The 9,399-nt window shown below is 52.8% G+C and overlaps 1 long non-coding RNA gene across 1 annotated transcript; it reads right to left on the reverse strand.

The window, feature by feature from the left end:
• Positions 1-1,878: 1,878 nt before the first annotated feature.
• On the reverse strand, positions 1,879-4,203 carry LOC115030394. The gene is made up of 2 exons (XR_003835991.1): positions 4,084-4,203; positions 1,879-2,154 (listed from the first exon to the last, which is right to left on the reverse strand). It is a non-coding gene; the product is annotated as an uncharacterized LOC115030394 (long non-coding RNA).
• Positions 4,204-9,399: the final 5,196 nt, after the last annotated feature.

Genomic DNA, 9,399 nt, shown 5'->3' on the forward strand with positions numbered 1-9,399 from the left:
CTCGGTTTGTAGATCAGGCTGGCCTCAAACTCACAGAGATCCGCCTGCCTCTGCCTCCCAAGTGCTGTGACTAAAGACGTGGGCCAACATTGCCAGACAGAAACACCGTGTCTTAAAAGAAAAAAGTAAACGGTTGATGGGGCCACTCCCTGACTGGGACTGCTTAGCTTTGCAACCGCTTTCCCTCTTTTAAACCTACACCTTGTTTTGGGACCCCAAAGATGGATTTGGGGGTCACTGGGGCTGTTTATCTGATGTCTATGCTCCTCAGCATGATTCTGTCTCTCACTGTCCTGTCGGAGCTGGTAGCTGAGCCTGGCATGTCACTGTCTCCATGCTCTGACCTGCCAACTTCAGTGACACTTCCATCCAGTGTCCCCTTTATAGTCCCCTGAGGTTGGGTGGCCTCCCCTGGGCCTTTCTGCAGCCCTCCCATAGCTAAATGTCTCTGGTAAGGATTCCAGACTGGCAAAACCTTTCGGTGCCCATACCCACGACTCAAGGGAAGCTGGGAAAAGAAGTCTTCTGGCATCTCTCAGGGCAGGGAAACTCCCTTGGCGTGGGCCAGATGCCGGAGGCCAGGAAGTGGGGCAAAGGTCAGCTCTCCAGGTAAAAGCCTGGCTGGGCCTGCATAGGAATGCAGGAAGATTCCAGAACCTTCCTGGACCGGGGTGAACCTTCTCGGTTACCTCTCCTCAGCTGAAGTCAGAGAACAGCACAGAGAGGGCTGACATGTTCATGTCACTTAGTTCTGCAAGGGTAAGGGAGAGTCAGGGCCCAGACCACAGCATCAGTGCCTCCAGTGGCTGGGAGCCCAGGCTTGCGCGGGTGTTCAGGAACTATAGTGCGTGGGTAGAGGCCATTTCTCTCCGGAAATGAAGTTTTATCTCCTTCAAGGCTCCAGGCCTGGCTGGCTTTGTCTATTGGTTGGGTCTTCTTCCATAGGAGAGAAAAGTCCTCAGGCCCTCACCAGAGCAAAGCACAGTAAAAAGAAAGCTCTCGCATATTAACACACCACAGCATGGCATGCTGTAAATGAGTCCCCCCTAATATTAACACAGCACAGTGTAGCCTGCTATAAGAGCAGATGAGAGCAGCGGCCATGGAAAAACAGAAGCTGTGTAACAGGTGTCAAGATGCTGGTAAGTCTTCCCTGAGAAGGAGAACAGAGATCCAGAGAAAGTAAGGGTGTGAGCCCAGCAGTTCTCCACGGGAAACAGGCTGCAGGCAGATGGATCAGCCAGTGCAAAGGCCCTAGGGTAGTGTCTCAGGGTTTTACTGCTGTGAACTGACACCATGACCAAGGCAAGTCTTATAAAAGGTGACATTTCATTGAGTCTGGCTTACAAGTTCAGAGGTTCAGTCCAGTATCATCAAGGTGGGAGCATGGCAGCATCCAGGCAGGCATGGTGCAGGAGGAGCTGAGAGTTCTACATCTTCATCTGAAGGCTGCTAGCAGAATACTGGCTTCCAGGCAGCTAGGATGAGGGTCTTAAAGCCCACGGTCACAGTGACACACCTACTCCAATAAGGCCACACCTTCTAATAGTGCCAGTCCCTGGGTCGAGTATGTACAAACCACCACAGGTAGGAACAGGTGTAGCACAGGCCATCCTTAGCAAGGTGGCCAGAGAGGCCAGCATTACACCCAGGTTCGTGACCCCAGTGCTTTGGGGTTGGGGTGGGGGAGGGGAACAATTATTTACTCAAGCTTCTCTGGAAAAACATGATGTCAAGGGTGACCGACAGTAAATCTGGACTTGTCCTAGGAAACAATGGGGAGTAGAGACAGGGACAACGGTCAGCTGGCCAAAGGGCTGGGACACAGCAGATCATAAGGAATTTATTAAAAATCTGTGCAGCAAAAGAGGCTTCTGGTCGACTTCAAAGAGATGTTTATTGTGGTGTCTCCAGTACAGGCATCAGAATGAGAAGCTAGAGGCAGCTCGCTGGGCAGTCCGTAGGCTGGAGAACTCTTTAGAAAACCTACACACTCATCCATTCATTTCTTCAGACCTACCATGTGTCTGTGGAGAGTGACATGGCTGCCGCTGCCTCCCGTGACAACCACCACACCACACACAAACGTCACAGAGTTCCGTGCTGGAGCAGCGCTTCCACATCAGGGAGAGGGGTGCCAGGATGCTTCCCGACCTGCGGAAGAGGGAGTGAGATGACGGCTGAGCCTGGCTTCCTTCTGTTCCCCCCTGTTTTTATATTGTCATAGGGAGGGGCTCAAAAGCAACCAACAAAGTGGAGAGGAGATGGAGTCGGGTCCTGGAGAACCATGTGTCTGACTGAGAAAGAACTTGACAACTTCATTAGCAGGAAGGAAAAGCAGAGCCTGGGGCAGAAGGAGGCTTGGCTCGCACAGAACATCTCCAGACCCTTAACGGGTCCAAACAATATTGGCAGGCCAAGGCATCCTAGGATAAAGCTGTAGGAAGGCCCGGCTTTGCTTTCGTGAAAAAATGCAAATGAAAGCCACAGGAAGATCAAGTCCACAGCTCCGTAGGACTGTTGTCCTATGGTGCTGGCTGAGCAAGCACAAGGACCTGCATTCAAATATCCAGAACCTACATTACCAGAAAGTATGGTCATTCCTTGCCTCTAACCCTGATGCCATGGGGAGTCGGGACAGGAGGATCCCTGGGGCTTTCTGGCCACCAACCTAACTCTAGGCTCAGTGAGTGACACTGTCTCAAAGGAAACACAACAGAGGGAGTGAGAGCAGGGCACACAGGTCCTCCTCATCTCTCTGTGAGGTGTGCACAGGCGAAGCTGCACACAAATGCTCCCATACAACACACACACACGCCTGCCCACACATATACGCATATATGCATTCACTCACACATACGCACATGTATATCCCTAAACACACACATACATTATATACTCACAAACACTCACATATACATACACATGCACACACACACACATACATACACACACATAAACACACAGGTGCACACACATTACTAAGCCACATTTCCATGAAAGCTGTAGAGTATGTTTCTGGGTTGCCCAGTTTATCCTCTGGGAGTTGTCTGTTTCTCTGGGACTTGTCTGTTTCTCTCGTGCTTCAAATAAGAACTAGACACAAGAAGGAAGTCTGCAGGATAGGATGGATCATCACACTGAGACCTGGGCCCCCTGGAGAGCATGGCTCTGTCTGTCCTCCTAGGATCTGCTCCTTTTTCACCCCCCAAAACTCACCCCGACAGACTTGGGATACAAAGCCACTGGCTGTGTGAGACCCAAGTCTGAACCTGATGCTACCTCACCACTAGGCAGTGTCAGCTTCCTGATGCTGTCATCAGGGGCCTCAGTGCTCTTCAGCGGAGCCACAGCTGCTTCGGAAACATGTGGGGATGTGAGCAAGAGACGCTGCATTTTCAAAGCACACATTTGGAGGCTGGAGAGATGGCTCAGCAGTTAAAAGTGCTTCCAGCTCTTCCAGAGGACCCAAGTACCATTCCCAGAACCCAGATCAGGAGACTCACTACTGCCTGTAACTCTTTGGGGGGTGGGGGTGGGGAATCTGTACTCACACTTGCACACACACACACACACACGTGTGTGACTTAAAAACAAGACCTTTCTAAAAACCCCACTTACTTAGCCTATGGCAAGCTGAGACCAGAGACTGGACTTGGGACGTCCCATTCAGCAGGACCCTGTTTGGAGTTTGGAAAGGGCTCCCTTCTGCCTGGGATCCTTGAGGCCTGCACAGATGGCGAATGGCCAATGGCCATCTGAGCCCTGTCACTATGATCCCAGTTTCTCCTAGCTCAGCTGGCCATCCTCTCCTGGAGAAGCAAGGCTTTGGCAGGCAATGGTTTGAACCCCTGCTTGCCAGGCCTTCAGGCACCAGCCAGCCGCTTGGTGAACTGCCTAGCCTGCCTCATTTCTTACACAGAACAGAGGCTCAGAGAAGCTGTGTGACTTGCCTAATGCCACACAGCCAGGACCGGACCCTGTGCGATCCACTCTCTGGGCCTGGCAGCAGCAGGAGCTGTTTGTGTAGCTGGGGGTCCGAGGAAGAGAAAGAAAAAGCCAGCAGCCTGCTGCTCCACTTACAGGCAAGGCAGCCACTGAGCACTGTCCCCTCCAGGGCAGGCTGAGGCTGAGGTGGAGGACCAGCAGGCAGCAACTGCTGGGGGACCAGGAACCTAGCTCCTCTGCCTGCCCGGCAGCAGCAACAGCAGCAGCAGTGTCCATGGCTGCCCGCCAGGCCCTGCCTGACGTCAGGCTCTGACCAGACCAGGGACATAATGTGCTGGCGTCAGGACAAAGACTGAGTGCAGCAGAGGCAAGGTGGGGCCATCCAGAGAACCGGGGATGGAGGGGGCAGAAGAGACAGGCTGAGAGGAAGGAACATGGAGATGAGGGAGGCAGAAAGGGTGTGGATAATGGGGTGGGCAGGGAGACAGAGGAAGAATCAGACCGAGACCACAGGCAATACAGCAGAGAAAGCTAGGCAGCCATGGAAAAGAGAGCCAGGGTCAGCATAGGGGACTCTAGTCCTCACACTCTATTTAGCTGTGTCCTGGTGACCGGTGGCTTACCTCTGGGAGCCTGGGAGCATTGCCCAGGCCTGGAGATGACAGTGTCAAAACCTCTCATCTGGTCAAGGGAGAGAGCCCCACTCATGATGCGGAAGGGGGCATTATGGAAAAGGCTTTGGCTGGCCCTGTATACAGCAGGAGGTTAATAAAGTACAGGCTGGAGCCGGGCGTGGTGGTGCACTCCTTTAATCTCAGCACTCCGGAGGCAGAGGCAGGTGGATTTCTGAGTTCAAGGCCAGCCTGGTCTACAAAACGAGTTCCAGGACAGCCAGGGCTACACAGAAAAAACCCTGACTCGAAAAACCAAAAAAAAAAAAATAATAAAATAAAAAATAAAGTACAGGCTGTGGGGAGAGAGGGAGATGACAGTGGCCCCTTGGGAATGAGATGCCTTCTGCAGCCTTGCTGCCCAGCATTGGAGAGCCCTCTTCTGACCATGAGGCTTTAACATGAGGCCGTGGTACAGACCTTCGCCTGGCTGACCTGGTTTGGGACACACAACTCCTTGTTTATGGGCCTAAGAAGGCCATAGTCTCAGGGCCACCACATCACCAAAGCCAAGCAAGGCTAGGCCTGGTCACTTCTGGCCTTCCAGCCACAGCACACTTATACAGCTTAATTATCAAATCCAGGAGGGCTGAGGGCTAAGCTAGCTCCCCGAGGGACCAGCCCTGTGTTCTCTGTGGGTGCAGGGACCCCCAGGGGTCCCAGGGGCACTTAACTCTCTGATGCTTTCACACTGCCCCAGAAGCCTTTGCCCTCGCTTCCTCCTCCTCCTCCTCCTCTTCATCCTCAGAATCGAGCGCCTACCGTATACTAAGCGATCTACTAGTATGCAGTTTTGCAGACAACTGCCCAAGGGGGGAAGCAGAGCCAGTGTCCCCTGAACAGGTAACAGTTCTGCTTTCTGAACAGCTTGAGTATTACCTGTGTCCCACTGTATGCCATGACGATGTCACCACATACATGGCCATCGTTTTGACAGAGCTGATCCCCCTGCCCCCTCCAAAGACCTTTGGTTGTCTGAAAATATCTCCACCATGGAGATGTTCTGGCAACTCAAGGGCACAGACCAAGTTACACATAATACCCTACTATGCACAGGATAACCCAGCATGGAGAACCCTCCAGCCCCCAACACTGGAGTGGCAAGATTGAGGACTGAGCAGGGAGGTAAGAGACACGTGTGTGCATGACCACGTGAAGGTCAGCCTGGGTGTCCTTCCTAAGGTATTGTCTGCACTGTTCACTGAGACAGGGTCCCTCACCTGTCTGGACTGTGCCAAGCAGGCTAAGCGGCTACCGGTAAGTCCCATGATCCTCCTGACTCCGCCTCTCTAGTGCTTAGCTTTACATGGAGACACTCAGCAAGCACCTCACCTCTGACCCATCTCCTCAGCTGTTTCTTTGTCATCTGTCATCAGGCGTTTCTGGATGCTGGGGACGTGGAGAATGGCCTGACCTGTTCTCAGAAGAGGAATGACCTTGTCCATCAGTGAGTCTCCCACACCTAGAAATGTCCCTGATATGATATAGAGCCTGGTATATGTTTGCTATTTGATGAAAAAAAATAATCAGAAATGGTGCTGCAGAACTGATATGTCTGTGATTGCACAGATGCTAACGGCAACATCAATATTTGAACCGGGAGCTGGCCCTATAATTAATTGGCACCTAACGTGAGTGACGCTGGACAGCCCCACCCCAGTGTAGCAGAACTCCATGCTCCACGGAGAGCCAGACATTCACCCTTCCTTACAGAGCCTGCATCCCCACTGACATTTCCAGGACACACTGGACATCTGGGAAACTGAAGTTCAGATAGGGTAAGGCTCTTCCTCAGGCTGCACAGTAGCCAGCCTGCAGAGCTGGGTGGGATTCAATCTTGCCAGGCAGTGCCACTGGCCCTTGTCACTTCCAACATGTTCCAGGCCCTGAGGAGTCATAAGGGCTACCTACCCAAAATTATGACACTTGTCAGTCTCAGGTAGTCTCCAGCAAGGAATTCTGGGAAGTGAACTGGGGTCAGGATCTGGGTCCCTGGTGTTTGAAGCCAGCCAGGCCACGTCTCTGCTGTACAGCCTCAGGTAAATGGCCCTTCCTCTTTCTGATATTTCCAGCTGAGGTTCTGTAGAACCGGAGGGGTTATCTTCCTACACCGTGGGTCCTGAACCCACACGGTGCCACCTAAATGAGTGTGGGGTTGTGAAAAAAATTCAGCAACTGTGAAATGTTTCTGAACACGTAACCACCAAAACTTAGTTCAAAGTCAGACATGTAACAAACCTGAGCAGTTTCTGCAGCATTCTCCTATATCGGAATTCGTGACTTCAGCACAGCCTTGTCCTGGACCAAAGGCAGCGTATGTACCCTGCATGCCACCCACTACTCAACACCACCAAACACCACCTGAAACAGCACCCTCAGGCAGAAGGAACGGGGATGCTGCTCAGGCCTGTGGGGGTAAGAAGTGGGCGGCCCAGCTGGTAAGAAATGAACCCAGCTTCCGACGCTGGGGAGCCCTGAAGCCACAGGTGTCCGAGGTGGAGGCCGGCCCGCATGGTGACCCGGAGTGAGAGGATGCTGATTCCCAGGGTGCTCTGCAAGCTCCATGCAGCCCTCAGCGCCCTTGCTCTGAAGTAAGCACGGACTGAGCCTGCTCTGTACTTGGCTGGGTGCAAGGTGCCCAGCTGGGACAGCTGTGTCACCCCCTCTGATCCCACACAGGAAAAGGGAGCCACCAGGAGGGGACGGGAGGTGGGCATAGTTCACAGTTGGTCAGGGTGTTCCTAGGGGTTGGCAGAAGGTGTCAGCCAGGGACACAGAGTTTCTGGTTGAGGTGACATTACCTCCCACAGGAATGACAAGGAAGGACATGGAAGCTGATCTAGGGCCTCTAAGAAACAAACACTCCAGGCAGAGGGACTAGTCCTTGCAGAGACCTTGAGGGGGCAGAGAACAAGGTCAGGGACAGGAATTCTGGGAGGAAGAGCCCTGGCCAAGCCGAGACTGAGGCTGGGTCCTGAGGGAGATGGATTGAAGGGAGATGTAGTCAAAGTTTCACCCCGATTCTTGGTCAGGGTCTGCAGTGGATCCAGGACAAGCAGGGGCAGTGTTCATTGTCCTGTTTATAGCTCACAGGGGACATGCACCTTTCTGTGGCTTGGAGATCCCTGGCACTGTATCCAGACCTCCAACCAAACTGCTGCTCTCTCAGATGGGCAACTGGGGCCCAAGAAGAGAACACCTCTCTCCAGGGTCTCACCTCTAGAATGCAGTGGAAATGGACCTGAGGCCCAGGTCTTTACCTCATTGAATTGAAGATGAGAAACAGGGAAAGAAAGAAAAGGAGGAGAGGAGAGGGGAGGAGAGGGGAGGGGAGGAAAAAGTAAGGGAGGAATCGGTAGGGGAGGAGAGGGAGGAGGAGAGGAGGGGAGGAGAAGAGGAGATTAGAAGAGGGGAGGAGACAATGGGAGGGAAGGAGAGGGGAGGGTTAGGAAGGGGAGAGGGAAAGAGGAGGGGAAGGGAGGAGGAGATGGAAGTGGGGGAGTGGGAGAGAAGAATACACAGGAGTCAGGCTGCACAGACACTTCCTCTCACCCACAGGACATCTCCGGTCCATCTCAGTCACCGTCACAGATTTAAGTATTTCCCATAGAAACTCCATTTCTACTTCCGTTTAAACACGGGGCCCAGTGCCAGGCCATTAAGGGTTGGATCGGAAGTGTCCNGAGAGCTTTGTTTTGAATACTTGAGCACCCCACGGGTGTTCTGAGTTCTTATTTCCCAGCTGGCTTAACTGAGAAAATGCCTCCATATGATTGGCCTGCAGGCAAGTCTGTGGGGGCTTTTTTTTTTCTTTTTAATTAGTGATTGATGTGGGAGGGTCCAGCCCACTGTGGGTAGCGCCACCGGTGGGCAGATGGGTCTGGGTTGGATAAAAAGGCAAACTGAGCAAGCTAGGGGAGCAGGCCAGTAAGAGGTGCTCCTCCATGGCCTCTGCTCAGTTCCTGCCTCCAGGTTCCTGGCCTGCGTTCCCACAGGGACGGACTATGATCCGAGCGCTGAAACAAACCCTTTCCTCCTCGAGTTGCTCTTGTTTATGGTGTTTATCGCCGCCATAGAAACCTGACTGGACACAGACAATTTCCCCAGAGCTCCCTGGCAGGCCAACCCATAGCCAAGTGGGTTTAGTGAGAGTCACTATCTCAAAAACTAAGTGGAAAAAGATAGAGGAACACACCCACATGTGGACCTTTGACCTCCACATGCACATACACGTGCACACACATGCCCCTGCACACACACACACACACACATGCATGCACAGAATAATCCATGAAAAACAAGACAATTCCCTTCTCCTCTTTCCTCCTAGTCCTTGCTGATTGTCACCCAGTGGGCTGAACCTCATGCCACACTAGGGGTCCTGCCTCTGAACTCCTGTGGAGCTGTCAACATTATAGGACATTATAGGATTCAGAGCCAGCTGCTACAGACACTGAGAGAGGATCAGAAGTTAAAGGCTAGCCTGGTCAACTAACGAGACCCAATCTTAAAAGGGGGGGACAAAAGAACCCTCATGTGGCAGATAATGGGGTGGGAGCATCAGGGGTAGGAGGTCTGGGAGGACACCCTGGCCAAGATGAAGCTGGGGGGCTAGGTCCTCGGGGGGAGACTTTGGTTGTAGAGGGCTTGTCTAGCAGGCCCAAGGCCCAAGGTACAGCCACTAGTAAAGGTAAGGGGGGGAGAGAGAGAGAGAGAGAAAGAAGAAGAAGAAGAAGAAGAAGAAGAAGAAGAAGAAGAAGAAGAAGAAGAAGGAGGAGGA

Source organism: Mus caroli, chromosome 2 (assembly GCF_900094665.2).
Source record: "Mus caroli chromosome 2, CAROLI_EIJ_v1.1, whole genome shotgun sequence".
NCBI classification, from domain to species: Eukaryota; Metazoa; Chordata; class Mammalia; order Rodentia; family Muridae; genus Mus; species Mus caroli.